At 36.6% G+C, this 16,898-nt stretch overlaps 1 protein-coding gene across 1 annotated transcript in view; it reads right to left on the bottom strand.

Moving 5' to 3' along the window:
- The window catches only part of LOC127655524 (protein tyrosine phosphatase type IVA 3), a 51,482-nt gene extending 34,592 nt beyond the window's left edge, over positions 1 to 16,890 (bottom strand). Inside the window, exons 1-2 of the mRNA XM_052143403.1 lie at positions 16,873 to 16,890; positions 6,092 to 6,221 (exon numbers count right to left, since the gene is read on the bottom strand). The gene's annotated coding sequence lies outside the window, so the exon portion shown is untranslated. The remainder of the gene's footprint in view (positions 1 to 6,091; positions 6,222 to 16,872) is intronic.
- Positions 16,891 to 16,898: the final 8 nt, after the last annotated feature.

Raw genomic sequence — 16,898 nt, 5'->3', positions numbered from 1 at the left:
CAGCCACACACAGACCCCCTGAGCACTTTTACTGCAAAGAGGCCTACAGCACATCATCAGTCAGCTAAGAATCAGCAGGAGAATTATAATGAAATCTCATTAAAGGGGTCATGACATGAGGAATCAAATTTTCCTTGAGCTTTTGACATATAAGATGACATAGTACTATAAAAACATACTGTAAGTTTCAGAACTGAAAACTTCCTCCTTAATAGAAAGAGCATTTATTTAAACCAAGCTGCAAAAAAGGCTAGTTTGGAATTCGTGAAACTTGTGATGTCACAAGGACCAAATACATCTGCATATGCAATGCCTATTTTCCATCATTGCACACTGATGCTCAGTCAGTCACACAGGTGAAGAGGAGAGAGATGGGCCCTGTCATGGGAGATTCATCCAAAGTGGACTTACACAGGGCACCATCATGTGCCTGTCTGGATTTAAATGTTTTTCTACATAAAAATGCACAGACAGACATCTTTGACCGCTTGATACATATCTCGGGACTCTTTTAAAATACAAGTTCGCCCATCTGCGCTATATTTAGTTGCTGGTGTATGAAAACAAGATGGAATGATAATGGATGTGGATGTGTCTTCAGCATAATTTAGAGTGGATTATATGTTCTGCTCATATCATACCAGTCATAATACGATTCAAACTTTGCAAAGGAACTTTTATTGAAGGATGGGGCAGTTAAAACACATGAACATTTCAAATATCATGACTGTGTGATAGTTTATGGTGCTGACACCGTTTAAACCAGGCGCATCCATTGATGCAACACAATGCAATGGCTAGAGGCTCTCTACATTGGACGCATCGACACAAACTTTCAAAATTGTTTAATTGTGTTGTTGGGGGTTCTATTGCTTTTGACGCAACTCTCACGTCTGGTGTAGACAGGGAGTGAGTGTTAAGAGTTGTGCTGGAGACTTTGAGTTTAATATTCGGATGCAATATGTTGGATGTGCATTATGTGTAAACCCTGGGATTTAATTTTATAATGTCATTGAGCTGGTTCATTCTCTTCTGATTGCGTTTCAAAAATGTTGCTATTCGAGGGGCTGTACGATTTAGCCAATCATAACAGTAGGCGTTACGTTGAAGTTTTAAGTCAAGCCTTTTTTATTTGTATTTCACAACACACATCATTTCAAAGCAGTTTTACAGAAAATCATGCATTAACAGAAAATGAAACTGTAATATCTATAAAGTCTTAAGAGTCATCATTGTGTAGTTTGATTAAATATTATTATAAATTATGCATAAAATTAAATAATTAAATAATAACTGTATTTTTAACCCCAGTGAGCAAGCTGAAGGCAACTGTGGCAAGGAACACTAAACTCCATAAGATGTTGGTTAATGGAGAAAAATGACCTTGGGAGAAACCAGACTCACTGTGGGGCCCAGTTGCCCTCTTGCTAGACAGCATGAAAATAATGCCAGTATTAGTTATTTGAGTGCAGTGCAAGTCATGGTTTAAAATGATTAAACTAAGTAACTGTTAAGGGCCAGTGTTTAAACAAACATTTTGTATGAACTGTAAGATTAATGAATAATGTCTTTGAAGTCTATCCTGGATTAACTGAAGAAGTTCACATAGATTCATTGTCCTGTTAGTTGGCTGATGAAGGCTTTTACTGGCAATTAATTGATAGTCTATGTATTCCATTTTAAGAGTGTAGTCCATCAATAGACCGAAGTGATGCAGGCAGAGATCAGAGAGGTGCATCGCAGTTTAACCGGCAGGTAATTTCTGTGAGATTTATCCTAACTCCAAGAATCAGGCAGTGGTATATGTCTGAAGTGATGTCTGGCTGGCACCGGCTGCATTTAGTCATCATCACTCAGAGGCACATAGCAGTGGAATCCAACACCAAGCAGGAACGAAGCTGGATCTTTACAGCTCTGGTAACCGCGTGATATGAATCCCAGAAAACAAATTGAATAATATTAGCGTAGATGCCATACGTTTTTGTAAAGTTATAGATCTTGATAAATTATAAATGTTTCTGGTTCAGGTAGACCTAACTAAAGCAGGCTAATTGTGAGTTGAAGGATAAATTAGGTGTATGCCTGGCTAAATAGATGAGTCTTTAGTCTAGACTTAAACTAAGTGAGTGTGTCTGCCTCTCAAAAATTGTTAAGGAGTCGATTCCATAGTTTAGGAGCAAATAGGGAGAGGATCTAATTCCTTTTGTGGATTCTGATATTCTAGGAACTATTAAAAGGCCAGACTTTTGCGATCATAATGAACGTGATGAATATAGCGTGGTAGAAGGTCACTTAAGTCTTGTGGAGCTAGACCATTCAAAGCTTTGTATGTAGTTAACAGAATCTTTGAATTAATACGAAATTTAACAGGTAGCCAATGTAACGATGATAAAATGGGGCTAATATGATCATATTTCTTGGTTCTCGTTAACACTCTGGCTGCTGCATTTTGAATCAATTGAAGTTTATTTATTGAATTTGCAGGACATCCTCCCAGTAATGCATTACAATAATCTAGTCTTTAGGTCATGAACACATTAATTTGTTTTTCGGCATCAGCAACAGAGAGCATGTGTCGTAACTTAGCAATATTTCTGTGGTGGAAAAATGCTGTTCTACAAACATATGAAATTTATTAAAAATGTAATTACAGTTTTGTTTTGTCATGTTAATAAGTAGGCTAATGTGAATGTGATTTGTACAAAATAGCAATAAAGTAATTCAGCTTTACTGTTCTAAGTGTGTTTTGGAGGTGTAGACAACATAAATAATATGGCATGAGTAGCATATTTCAGGAGTCACCATCATTGTTATTGCATCTGCTCTTATAAGACCCATTTGTCACGCAGCTGGTATTGGTAGATTTCACATTTTCACGTATCGCACAAACTCTGATCGCAAATTACTGTTTTTAATTTCCAAAGTGCAACAACTGAGGCCAAAAATGATCTAACGATGATCTTACATGAACAAGATCACCTTTGAAGATCTAACGGGATGAATGCTCACCTGTCTCTTACTGAACGCAGTAACTTGGTCAATTTAAATCTGCTGTTAATAAGTTTGAATATTAAATATGCCATATTATTTGCTGTATGTGAACTAATAGTTTAACAAGTCATTTAGCAATAATTTATTTATTTTATACCATAGATATCCATTTAAAATTATTTTTATTTGGCCTAACATTAACAAATATAATTACAATATAAAATACAATATAATGCTCATAAGAAACTGGAAAGCAGCTCATATCCACCATTGCTTACTTTGACGTCACAGTCATTTAATATTTAATCAACATTAATAATCGCAATTACAATATCAAGGGCACTAATCGACAATTATGATTTTTGCTATAATCGTGCAGCCCAAAACGAGAGTCAAATTATATTTTAGCGGCTTATTTTTAGAGGTTTTTGGTCCAATAATTAATTGTAATTAAATAATCATTCATGTAATTAAATAATGTTTTGTCTGAATTAAGTGTTGTGACGGCATCAAAATTTCAGTAGTCAGTACCGATACCTGTGAAATTTCACAGTTCTCAATACCAATTTCAGTACCATAGCATAAATGTGCAAACCGAACACACCCATTTAGCCTATTTAAAAAGTTACATTTCAATGTAAATAACAAATGAAAACAATGCACTTTTCCTACAAGTGTTTCTCAATCAAGGATGCATTGCTGAATTGTTTTTAAGTAGTGTCCTGCTGAAATCTGTTTTATTCTTTACCAAATCCTGTTTTCCTATTCGTCATTATTATTATTATTATTATTATTATTATCCAGAACTACATGTTTTAGTTTGGTGTTGTAAATGATGTCTAATCAATTAATTCTTAAAACTTTTAACAAGTGAAAACAACTTTTCAACATGTCATTGCATTTTTTTTGCCAAAGTTTTATTCAACAGCAATCTTGCTTGTGATATATTTCTTTATTATTATAATTATTATTATCATTACAGTGAATATTACAATTTACTATACAGTTGTTATATATTTCTGTCACAATATCCTAAACCTTGAGCAAGGCACTTAACTCCAGGTTGCTCCGGGGGGATTGTCCCTGTAATAAGGGCTCTGTATGTCGTTTTGGATAAAAGCATAAATGCATAAATGTAAATTATAGTGCTCTAGTTTATATTTTGAAACGTGCTTTTATTATGATGTGTATTTTTTGCCGGAAGCTTCACTTTGCGATTAAACATTTTGCAACACGGAGACTTTAAATCACATCTGAAATCTCATCACTTTACTACATGAAATGTAGGGCACAGTTTTGGAGTGTTTGTATTTTGTGTGGTCATTTTTAAATGTTATTACTGTGAAGCACTTTGGTCAACTCTGTTGTTTTAATTGCTATATAAATAAAGCTGAGTTGAGATTAAAGCACACATGCTATGATTTAATTATATAAATATATAGTTTACATGTGCTGCATGGTTCACAGTAGATTAATGCTCTGCTCTGTCATCTGATACAATATGTAGTGAATGATTCTCAATATGGATGAACGGTCGGATTTATACATTAATTCAAAGTGCGCATCACTTCCAAACGAAGACTGCAGAATTTCATGATTAATAAATCACAATAAGATGTCATGACTTTAATTTGATCAATTGAACATTTCAGTGTAAGAAATATAAAATACGATATGTAATAAAAGTAGATTTAATAAATAGTATATCTGTCCAGTGTAAATAACAATATATAGGAACTGTATCTAAAATAAATAAGGGGTGATAAATACTAATACAAAAGGCTGAAAAAATATAAATTTATTCATTTTAATATCCTATATATTTTGAATGTTTTGAAACTTGACACTGAGTGACGCACCCTAAAAACTGCACCGTTAGAATCGTTTCATGCTAAAGAGCCACTTAAACATATGTTTTTTTTTCCCTCTCTCTCATAAATGTAAACGAGTGTAAATGCCAACACCATCATATATGTCAAAAGGACTGAAGCCTGTCATGCAAAACATGAGCTCATTGATGTCATAAATTATCAGTCTGCTTTTTTATTCCATCCAGTACTCCTGGACAGAGGCTTCCATAAATATTTAGCTTATACATAGTGTTACGTCCTACCCAAGTTTAATGGTGCAAAGCTCAAATATTTAGTCATGCGTAAATTGTGACTTACTGCCCATTTACACGACAACAAGGCTAAGTTGTAACATAAGTATAGCTGGTGCAACCGGCCCCTGGGCCCCAGGTAGTCAAACACTATCACTATTAAGACTATGGGCCAAATTACTAGAGAGGAGAGCAGCACCTTACCTGATGGGATGAGTCAGTCTCTCTCTAGCAGATCAGGTCTACCCCAAAAACTCTTCCAATTGTCTATAAATCCTATGCTATTCTCCGGACACCACTCAGAAATCCAGCCATTCAGTGACACTAATCTACTATAAACCACATCACCACAATGAGAACAGAAGATGCTAGAGCATATTACAGTGTTGTTTTTCCAAGTTCACACACCTCTTTAACATTTTCTCTAGTGATCTCTAACTGGTGAAGCCGGACATCATTAGTGAATAACATGAATCCAATTTTTAGAAAATCTACCTTTAGCATTAGCCAGCACTTGTAAATTTGGTCTGATGTCAAACACCCAAGCCCCCAAAATGCATTTAACAATAGTGGCTGGAGTCTTCCACGTTCCTTACAATAGAATCTCCTATAACCAGGTATCTTTCAACATGATTCTCAGTGGATGCATCACTGAGTGGGGAGAATCGACTGGAAACCCTAATAGGAACAGGAGTGTGGTGTCGCTTTGCTGAGCGAGTATGCCAGCGAGATGTCATCAAAATGCCCTGCTGCGGGGGCTCTACAGCCGGAACCAAAATGTGTTTGTTGCTCGCTGTTCCACCTGCATCCTAAACAGTATCTACAGGCTTGTCTTTCTCACTGGCCTCCACTAGCGTTCAGATGCATGCCTCTAACTCATTAACCTTCTCCATCAGCCTGACTAATTCCTTACATTTATCACATGTAAATCCCTCACTGCTAATGGAAGAAGCTATAGTAAACATGTGGCATGCAATGCAGGAAGCAACAATGACTTACCGTAATTGTTTGTTTTTGTTGTTGTTATGGATGTTTTTCAGCAGTGAGGTTTTGAGATCGATGTGAATCCGCAATAGTTTTCTGTTGTTGTGTTGGTTCTTGATCAGATGTTTGAGATTGATGCAATATTCTGCGTAAAACACAGAAAAAATGAATGCACGCAGTCGAAATTTTAGATTTAGACTAGTGGGGAAAAAGAAAAGAAAATCGTGCGCACGGTAATATACATGCATACAAGTGGAAAAAAAACAAAGTACGTGGTAAAATGGCAAAGGATAAAATGATGAGTGTAGGGGAATAAGCAATGCTAAGCAGGCTACAAACAGACTCATACAGCGTGCCGGCAGCAACTGGAACAGTATCCACAAGAGAAACAGGCTCAGTTTCAGACTCTCACACCTCATTGAAGCATCTATGACAGCACTGTGGAACACCGCTTTCAGAGTTTGCACTTACAACTGGCTTTGTTATTGAAATGCTGGACATGATAAAAACATTTTATATAATAAAATAAGAATAAAAATGTATCGGTCGGCCAATGTTATCATATGTATATCTCAATTCAAGTGGGTCAGAAGTTAGCATACACTAGGTTAACTGTGCCTTTAATCAGCTTGGAAAATTAATAAAAATTATTTCAAGCCTTTAGGCAATAAGTCAATTACATTCTGATAGGCTAATTGGAGTCAATTGGAGGTGTACCTGTGGATGTATTTTAAGGCCTACCTTCAAACTCAGTGCCTCTTTGCTTGGCATAATGAGAAAATCTAAATAAATCAGTCAAGACCTCAGAAAAAAAAATTGTGGCCTCCACAAGACTGGTTCATCCTTGGGAGAAATTTCCAAATGCCTAAAGGTACCACATTCATCTGTGCAAACAATAGAACACAAGTATAAACATCATGGAACCATGCAGCAATCATACCACTCAGAAAGGAGACGCATTCTGTCTCCTAAAGATGACCATAGTTTGGTGTGAAAAGTGCAACTCAATCCCAGAACAACAGCAAAGGACCTTGTGAAGATACTGGAATAAACAGGACAAGTATCCATATCCACAGTAAAATAAGTCCTACATCAAAATAACCTGAAAGGCTTCTCAGCAAGGAAGGAGACACTGCTCCAAAGCCGGCATAAAAAAGCCAGACTACAGTTGGGGACAAAGATCTTACTTTTTGGAGAAATTTGCTCTTGTCTGATAAAACAAAAATGTAACTGTTTGGCCATTATGACCATCGTTATGTTTGGAGGAAAAAGGGTGGGGTTTGCAAGCCGAAGAGCACCATCCCAGCCGTGAAGTGTGGGGGTGGCAGCATGATGTTCTAGAGGTGCTTTGCTGCAGGAGGGACTGGTGCACTTCACATCATGGCATCATGAGGAAGGAAAATTATGTGGATATATTGAAGCAACATCTCAAGACACCAACCAGGAAGTTAAAGCTCATCGCAAATGGGTCAATTACCCCAAGCATACCTCCAAAGTTGTGGCAAAATGGCTTAAGGACAACAAAGTCAAGGTTTTGGAGTTGCCATCACAAATCCCTTAGCTCAAGCCGAAAGAAAATTTGTGGGCAGAAATGAAAAAGAGTGTTCAAGCAAGAGAGATCACAAATGCATTTATAACACACAAAACATGTGTCATGCAATCAAAAAACTACACATGGAAATCTAACAAAACAAAAGATAATTCTTCTTTTAACATAAATTATTTAGTTTTTTTTACCAATGACACCGAGAAGGAAGATAATTGCTTTCAGAGGCAACAGCACATTCTACTACTACTTGTAAAAGAGCAAAGATCAAGCATGACAAATATATCGGCAGCTAAACCCAATGTCATTCTTAAATATAAACACATAAAATACTTACCCTGTCAGCAATCCATGAGGGACTCAGTCCTATTGTTTCTCAGCAAACTCTTAAAAACTCTGCAATCACGAGAAACCAAACTGCTGGCATCTGCTCTGACCTCCTTTGCAGCTATGTAACTGTCCAATTACAAGCTTTGTTTCCCATGAGTGTGACCTACTTCTAAAATTTCTTCTTTCTGAAATAATATCTTTTAAAAAGTCCTTTACATCTGAAATGAGGATGGTGCAGACGCTGCCCGACATGCTCTTAGAACTAGGAGATCAAGAGTTCAAATGGGCCAGAATCTTATTTACACTATAGTAAAAGGTTCTCTTAAAATAATGTTCTTACTGCCTGTGTATGCATATGCCACAGACCATGATTGTACTGTGCTTTCTGCATTCAATTAGTGACCTTAAATGCCAGTTTAAGGGATCTGGGAGAGCTGCTCCACTGGGAAAAACAGCATAACCCTTTATTTGGCAACAGTGCACTTTAGAAACCTTCACAACTTTCTTCCCCTTTTTTGCCTCTGTATGTAGCTAGCCGGCAGCCAGGAACTGCCAGGCATTGGTAATGTCAGATGAGGCCACTCTGATTGACAGGAGAAATGCAGTGGGAGGGCCTTAAGGCTTATTTCTACTTTGAAAAAACGACTATTATGTAGCAGTAAGCAACAGGTTTCTTAGACTCTGGGCCCTGCATGACTTTGTTCTCAGGGAGGAATTCCCAGCAGCAGGCTTCAGATCACTGCATGCTGGGTAAATGTCATATCCCCTTGGGGCTGATTTTCCTCGAATGAAGGCGCTTACTTTGATTAGACTCGCTGCGTTTTTGAACAAATAACAGAGAGATAACCCTCTAATAAAAACAAATCTGTATTGGAATGGAAAATAGACTAGAGAGGCAGAGGTGGTAAAATACAGGGAAATGTAACCAAACAAAAATAATGAAATCAAAGAACACATTCACACCCCTACACTTTTCTTACTGATCTTCCAGCTTTGCTCACTTTTTCCTAATAAAGAGGGAGTATCTCACTTGCTGTGGTGAAGCCACGCCTTGCCCCATGGTGGCAGCTAACGTCATTGGTTAAACTTCAGTGTACAGAGCCATGAGGATCTCTCCCAACATTCCATTCCAAACAGTGGATTTGGGGACTGCAGGGTGGGTTGGTTACCTGCAGTGTGGAGTGCACGGCAGGAAAGAGGAAACCCATCCCTGCCTAAACCCTTCCTGCCTTACTGATTAGAGGTGGGCTTACCCTTCTGGCCTGCACCTATGGCATTTCACGGCAGCAGAGGTTGTGTTGTGTCAGTGGTTACAAATATGACAAACACAATGTGAGTAATGAATACAATGCAACGCTTGTTTCCAAACATGAACTGTTAGAGGCAATGCAAGCAAATCATCAACATAATAACATAATAAACAAGCCTGTTAGCTATGACAGGGGAGCTGTATGGCTCAGTTTTGAACTAAAAGGCACAGTCACATACTTTTAAGATTATCTGACATTAAAATTCGAAATGAAGAAGTGTTTATTTGTGAGTCAAGGCAAACAGCAGCAAAGGAAATGTTTAAAGTTAGTTTTCATGTGTACATAGGTTATTAAAAAAGTTCAACTGAGAGCACAGGCAACAGCATTCTTATAACACCTGCAGCTAAATACCAGACCAGCTAAATGTGTTGACCTTTCCTACTAATTTCTAGGGCTGTGTTCAAAATATCGATACGGCACTACATCGTCATGTACTTCTTGCAGATGCGAATAATGATGCAGCTGGGCCCGTATTGACATTATGCAGCACATTGGAAGTTTGAGTTTAGGCTATCACATGACACAAGTTGGCCTTTAATCATCTGAGAAGTAGTCAGTCCCTCCAGGATTTTGTGATCATGAGAATTCTTGCAAATTCAACCAGTCTCCACATTTTTGTGGTAGTTTCCAATTTTTTACAATTTCCACAAATGTTCCGCAAAAAAATTTAATCTGAGGGAATCTTATTGCTTTCCTTCATGTCTGACACCGGCAAAACAAATGCTTGAAAAGCTTGAAGCTGTCACAACATGTATTTAAATGCACAGCTGCCATTTGTATCATCTCCATAGTAACAGTGTAAACGTCTCTGCCTCGTCTCCTCCACGTTACTATTTATTAGGCCAGTTGCAATTATAATTACAATCTGATATTGAATATTGAAATGTGGTATATGGCCATATACAAACAAATACAATTTGAGTTCATATATTTGAGAATTTATGTACAAATTTAAATTCCACAAGTGCTTCAAACAACTATGCTACATATATGAAAATGTATAAGTGACCTTTTTAGATCATTAAAAACATTTATTTTCAGCATAAGTGTTCAGCATAAAAAGCTATTTTCAGATTCATAGCCTACTGAATTAAGCACTTCAAATTCTAATCACATTTTACTACACAACTAATGGGGATTTTAAGTGATTGTTAGGGTTTCTGTGGAAAAATGCAGGTTTTATGTCTCATTCGCAGCACTCAGTGTGAAGATTAAACGCTAGCTGTGATGTATGTGGCATGTGTGCAGTCTGCAGTCCTGTGAAAGTTTAGACAAGGATTTTGATAGTGAACGCAAAACATGTAAAAAATTGGATGGGACTCTTGCTACCGGTCGTAAAATTAAGGGTGTGTTCACACTTGGCAGGTTTGGTTCGATTAAAACGAACTGTGCGATTGCTCTGTTAGTGCGGTTCATTTGAACAAGTGAGAATGCTGCCATCCGAACCTTGGTGTGCACCAAACAAGTGGGCCAAAACCCCCTGAATAGTGGGTCTTGGTCCGCTTCCAAATGACTCTGGTGCGGTTTGACTGATATGGACCATGGACCAAAGACGTCTAAATGGACCAATAACAGGAAGTAATTTGCCTTTAATACTGACCTCAAACATACCTGGTTCTTCTCATCATAGGAGCTATGTTGCCATTACAGTTCATTACAGCCATTGGAACCGCCATCTCCTTGCAGCATATCTTCATTTTTGTGTGCAACGGAGGAATTCCTGGCCCTGTTTTGACTCTTTGTAGCCCTTCGTTTGTCCTCAGCTGGTAAAAATACCACCATATATACATAAATCCAACAAGCGCATTTAGCCCAGCAGCCAGCATTGTTATGGATGTTCAGCAAGTTCCGTCACAAAATATACATCATAAAAGTTGTCCAATCAGTTTGTGACCTTATTTTTATGCTTTTTGTTTTGTAGCTTTAGGTTCAGTGATACAAATTCCAGTGTGAACACTAAGCGAACCAGGACTAAATGTATAATTTTCTTTTTTGGTTCGGACCAAGAGAACCAAGAAAACTGAACTACATATGTGAACATACCCTAATCTAAAATATATGTGTATTTTGCCTTAACATAGCAGTTGGGAGTAAGACAAATCCAATGACTCAACAATATCCAAATCCTGCTAAATTAAATTACTACGTAACATAACAAACCTCCATACCAGTACATATGTCAAGATAAAGCTGGCGATATGTAATTCTTTGACTCAACGATGGTATGAAATTAACCAAAATGTGGGTACTTTCTGAACAGTGGCAGGTAATTTAGTGCAATCTACGCATAACTCACCATGCGCCCCACCGAGAGCAAACCACATTATAGCAATCACGAGGAGGTTTCCCCTTGTGACTCTAGCCTCCCTAGCAACCGGGACAATTTGGTTGCTTAGGAGACCTGGCTGGATTCACTCGCAAACTCCAGGGGTGGTAGCTAGCATCTTTACCACTGAGCTACCCAGGCCCCTGATTCACTGTTTGTTAAGATGTTTAATGGTGCTCTGTCATTCATGAGCTCAGCGTGAGTGCTTCTCACAGAACGCACATATACAGACTTTTCATTCTTCTCTATGTCAGTGGCCTGCAAACACTTTTTTTCCTTTATGCGAGTGCTACAAATGTTCTCAGGTCATCTCATGAGGTGCTTTGAGTTTAAATCACTTTAAAAGGTGCTCTTAGCGATTTTTTTAATGGAAAGGTAAGCAAAAATGTTTCCTACTCACTGAAAGAGATTAATGAAATAATTGTATAAGTATTGTACTGTAATTGCAGCAAATTATTGAGTCCTTATGCATTTTTAGTCCATGTTGTTCAAAACAGTTGTCAGTTGGGGGTGCTATTTTGCAGCTGTTGTTGTTTTTATTTTGTTTTTTACAACTAGTTATGTTCTCAATATAGCTCATTTAGGTATATTTGGAGTTCAGAGTTTTGGGAAGAGAGGGCATGGCTAATCCAAACTGCTCAGTCTCATTGAAGTATAATGGCTGAAATTGCTTACAGAACCTATAAATCCAGAAATTCTATTTTTACTGTACATTGATTGTGAATAGCCCTATATACTGTTTATGAATGTGGCCTAAAATATGGGCTAAATTTACTAATTACAGTTTCATATTATATAATACAAGAATAGTGTGTAGAAGTGAGTTGTGTTTGACTTATGTTAAGTTGTTTAATTCTAGAGGCTTTTGCCTTAATTGTTGAACACTTTAAAAAATAGGGTCTAATTTTGAGCCAGAGTATTTTAAACTACAGTAAAGGTAGCACAAAACACTTTAAAAGCAGGAAGAAAGGGTCAATAAAATAAATGTTCTTTTTTGTAACAGAATTATTAATTTTGCTCAAGTGAAATTTAGTTCCGAATAGGGTTGCAGCATTATACTGGTTTCACAGTATACCACGGTATGAAAATAGACGGTTATCATACCATGTACATTTGCTTATCTACGGTATTGAGGAAAAAATGCAACCGGATGGAGAATCTCACCTGCACGTGCTCATCTCCTTTCCTCCTCGTCTGTCTGTCAGACTCGTCAACTTGCGCCACACACACACACACACATGCAGCGGAGAAAATGTCAGAGAGAAGCGAGGCGATCTGACATGAGTGAGTTTGTGTGTGTGAGTTAAAGCAGTGTTTCTCAACTGGTGGGTTGCAGTTCTGTTTGGACTGGGTCGTGGACAGCAGGGAAAGAACAATGCCATGGTTCTCCCATTGAAGATATTTCGGCGGCCACCCAAGTGACAGCCTTAGGACTGCCGAGGCAGATTTAATGATAATCTCACAATCAGCTAAAAAATTCTCATTTGCACTTTTGCACGAGTGTAACGGAACCAGCTCGCTATCATGTTCTGCACATCTCGTAAGACTTTTCTAGTTTAAACATTACGGAGGAAGTCAAGTCGAACCTCTCAAACAGTAGGCAGTCCTGACATGCCAAACAGCACAGAGGAGGAAAAGAGCAACACTGCTTTGTGCAAATTATTATTTTTTCATTATACATCATCACCTTCACAAATTGTTTCACGATTTTACATGAGTAAAAGTAACTTTCATATTTTGACAAAATGTTATAGTTTCATAATCTAAAGGTAGAATCTATTAGACCTCATTTTATATCAACAGTGGCAGTTGTCGTTAAAGTTTAATGATGTGTTTCAGCTAGTATTTATTTTTTCATAAATACTATAATTTGTTGTTATTATTATTAGTATTATTTAAGAATAGCTACACTGACCTAACCATGGTAACGAGGAGCCTTTCCTCCTGTGTAATATTTATGTTCTGTTTGAGTTGTGTTTGAAATTAGGAAACAAACGAGATAAGAATGGGCTCATATAAGTAAATATGCTCTTCAATTTATAAAAGGGGGGAGAGAAAACTTTTTGCTTTTGTTTTTGACGTCAACAACAAAAATGTCACGATGCATGTCCTTGTACTGGAAAAACATGAACAAATCTATGTAACATCAAAGGAAATGCGACCCAGGATACATTAAATACAGGTTACATTTTTTCCAATGGTGGGTTGCCACTTGATTTCCAATGTAAAATCTGTCCTGAAGCAAAACCAGTTGAGAACCATTGAGTTAAAGGTACAGACAGGAGCAGTCTGGCTGCGCTGTTGCGTACCTACAGTATAATTATGAATAATCATAGGACATTACTTTAAAAGTTCACACAGCTGATGTTATTTTTCATTTAGTAGCTAATTTAACATGCTATGCTAACATGTAAACTAGCATGCTTTAGTTATATAATGTTAAAGTAAAAATATTTGTTATCATGTTTATATTTTGGTTTATTATTATAATTCTGTTGGCTTTCTTATTTGTTCAATTTATTTTCAAAAGGGAGACTTTTTTTTACACATACTTCAATTTAAAAAAATTGGTTTCAAGTTTCAATTATAAAATTGTTTGTTCAACTAACTTTAAGGGTCATTGTAACTGATAATAATAATTGTGTAATACCATACACTGTGAAACCATGATATTTTCTGAGATGATTATCATACCGTGTAAATCTCAAACCGTTGCAAACCTAGTTCCAAATTAACATGTATTGCGATACATATTATATTGTGATTTCTGTTCCGCAATGTGTATTGTGACATTGTTGTTGATACCCAGCCCTACTAACTTCACAGTTCTCTGGAAAGGATAGGAGTATTGACTTGAGATACATTGCTTAAAGGAATATTCCAGTTTCAATACAAGTTATTTGTAATGTTGATTAACAGAAACATTCATTTAGACTTGCCCCTCCTTTTCTTTGAATAAAGCAAAATCTAGGTTCCAGTGAGGTAATTGAAGTGAATAGGACCAGTCCATAAATGTTGAAATACTCTCCATGTAAGCAACATGCATGCTCACATGATTTGTGATCAAATCGCTTCCTAACCTTTTCCACTGTAAACACTATAATTGTCATTACTGGAAATATCAAGTTGTCTTCATTAAGGATTTCTTGAAATATCAGGTTAGCGCTCATAACTTAAATATTTAAGTTAATTGAACGTATCTTAAAAATAGACATAAGTTTTTAAGTGTTAATAACTCAAACATTTGAGTACAAAATTTAGGCTATTCCCATAATGTGTTGCACTTGAATTATTAAATTATGTTTCCTTGGTCAAAGGTAAGTCAATGGGGCATATAAATAGATGTAATTAAGAATTTCTAGAGGTTTTAGCTCTTTTGTAGTGTTATTTATGCTGTTTTGTTGCAAATAGTTTTCTTTGTGATATCACAATTATGGTGATCTGTGTCATATTTGGTCAACTTGGACCCTGTTGACTAATTCTGTCTGTGCCGTTAAAGTGCAGGTATATTGGCATTTCTTTGGAGAATTAAGTTTATTTAATGACTGACCTAGAATCAGTTATGATCTTTATTTAAGCAGTACTATTGTTTGATCTAAAATGGAATAAATTCAATTAAAAGTATTACCAACAGTAGAACAACAATATTTAAATAGAAAATCTAAGTTTACTTGAATCAAATTAACTGAACCTAAATATTTAAGTTTATTCTTTATGGACACCAAGTTAATTGAACTTAATTACATAAGTTTTGGACACGCCAGTTACTCCATTGAGGAACGTGTTTACTCAAATCAAATGTGTAGTCAAATTATTAGGGTTCTCAGTGGGTAAAGTTAGTTCTATCCAAGATTTCAACTTTGCTGCCATAATGACATAATGTTAAAACAACAGTAAAAATGATGATTTAACATCCTTACAGCTAATGTCAATTTATGCTTCTTTTTATAATTATTTTGTCAATAAAAGGAGGGAGGAGTCTAAATTAATCTTGTGGTAATCAATACAAATTCTATAGACAAAAGCTGATAAATGAATACATGTAAATGTTCTGCTAAGCAACTGAATTCCAGTGAACGTTCTAACATAAAATGAAGAACGTAAATCAAACATTTTCCACACTGAAAACACTTGCAAAGCAAAAAATATAATTTGGAAGTAAAAGATTTCACAGCAATTTAACATCACAGACTAACCAACAGATGCCAAAAACAGCTGAAACTCTACTTGTATGACAAAGTCAAACGCATACAATAGAGCAGAGCTCGAAAACTTCATCGAATGGTTCACACCGATTATATCTAAACAGATAGCTTCATATCTACTTCTTACACAGGCATTAATCTAAAACACATGTACAGTTGTGAAGAAAAACTGAAACATGAACATGAGATATTCAGCTTCAAGATAGCTCTTTTATCTAGGAACATCTCTTCCTGAGAACACCAACCGCAGCTTAAGCAAAACTGAATCATCAGGCAGTTCACGTGACATGAGAATAGCTGCTTATATGCAAATAATACACCTGTGCATCAACAGCGAATGTTTAAAGACTTCAGCGCCCATAAATAGGCACGCTACCAGACACACACACACACACACACAGACAGGTCAGACACATGGACCAAGCTTAATCACGACCTGTTGCTTTTATGTACAACTATGTTTAAGTTTAACAGACCAAATCAACGAAGGTCCAATCCAGCCAAACACCACTGATGTACATCAAATGTAACGTTTTTTTTCTTGTACTTTCTCCATCGATATGCTATGGGTGGATGCTGTTATGCGTCCAGCTGTTTCCAACAATACACAAAGCGAGTTGAGTTACTGAATAGGGCAATTAAGCTACACCTATTATTCCTCGACTCTATAATTATTAAAGTAAATATGAAGATACAACCTTTATAACTAGTGTTGTGATATAAATGCCAGAAATACACAGAGAATGTTAGCAGCGCGCTAGCGCATTAGCAGTCCCTAGTCGCTTTTGTTCTGAAAACACCGGTAAAATACGACCACATTTCGTAACACAAATACACTTTCCACGCCGTTTGCAAACCATACCCATAGCCTAAAACATCGGCCCTTAACTAGTACCAATGACATACAATAACTATTTAACAATTTATTGACTATAATTGCCCATAAACTACACAAAAAAAGCTCCCGCCTTCAGAAGTAATACGCACGTGTATTACAAGAGCACTGATTTCACAAATATAAGTTAAAACACAGTTTTAGACCAGTAGATGAGTTTTAAATATTCCTTTTACATACTCACAGATTTGTCAGACTCGCTCCATGTGA

This window comes from Xyrauchen texanus, chromosome 15 (genome assembly GCF_025860055.1).
Source record: "Xyrauchen texanus isolate HMW12.3.18 chromosome 15, RBS_HiC_50CHRs, whole genome shotgun sequence".
Taxonomy (NCBI): Eukaryota; Metazoa; Chordata; class Actinopteri; order Cypriniformes; family Catostomidae; genus Xyrauchen; species Xyrauchen texanus.
The sequence above is the reverse complement of the archived record's forward strand: the minus strand, read 5'-3'. Positions and strand labels throughout refer to the sequence as shown.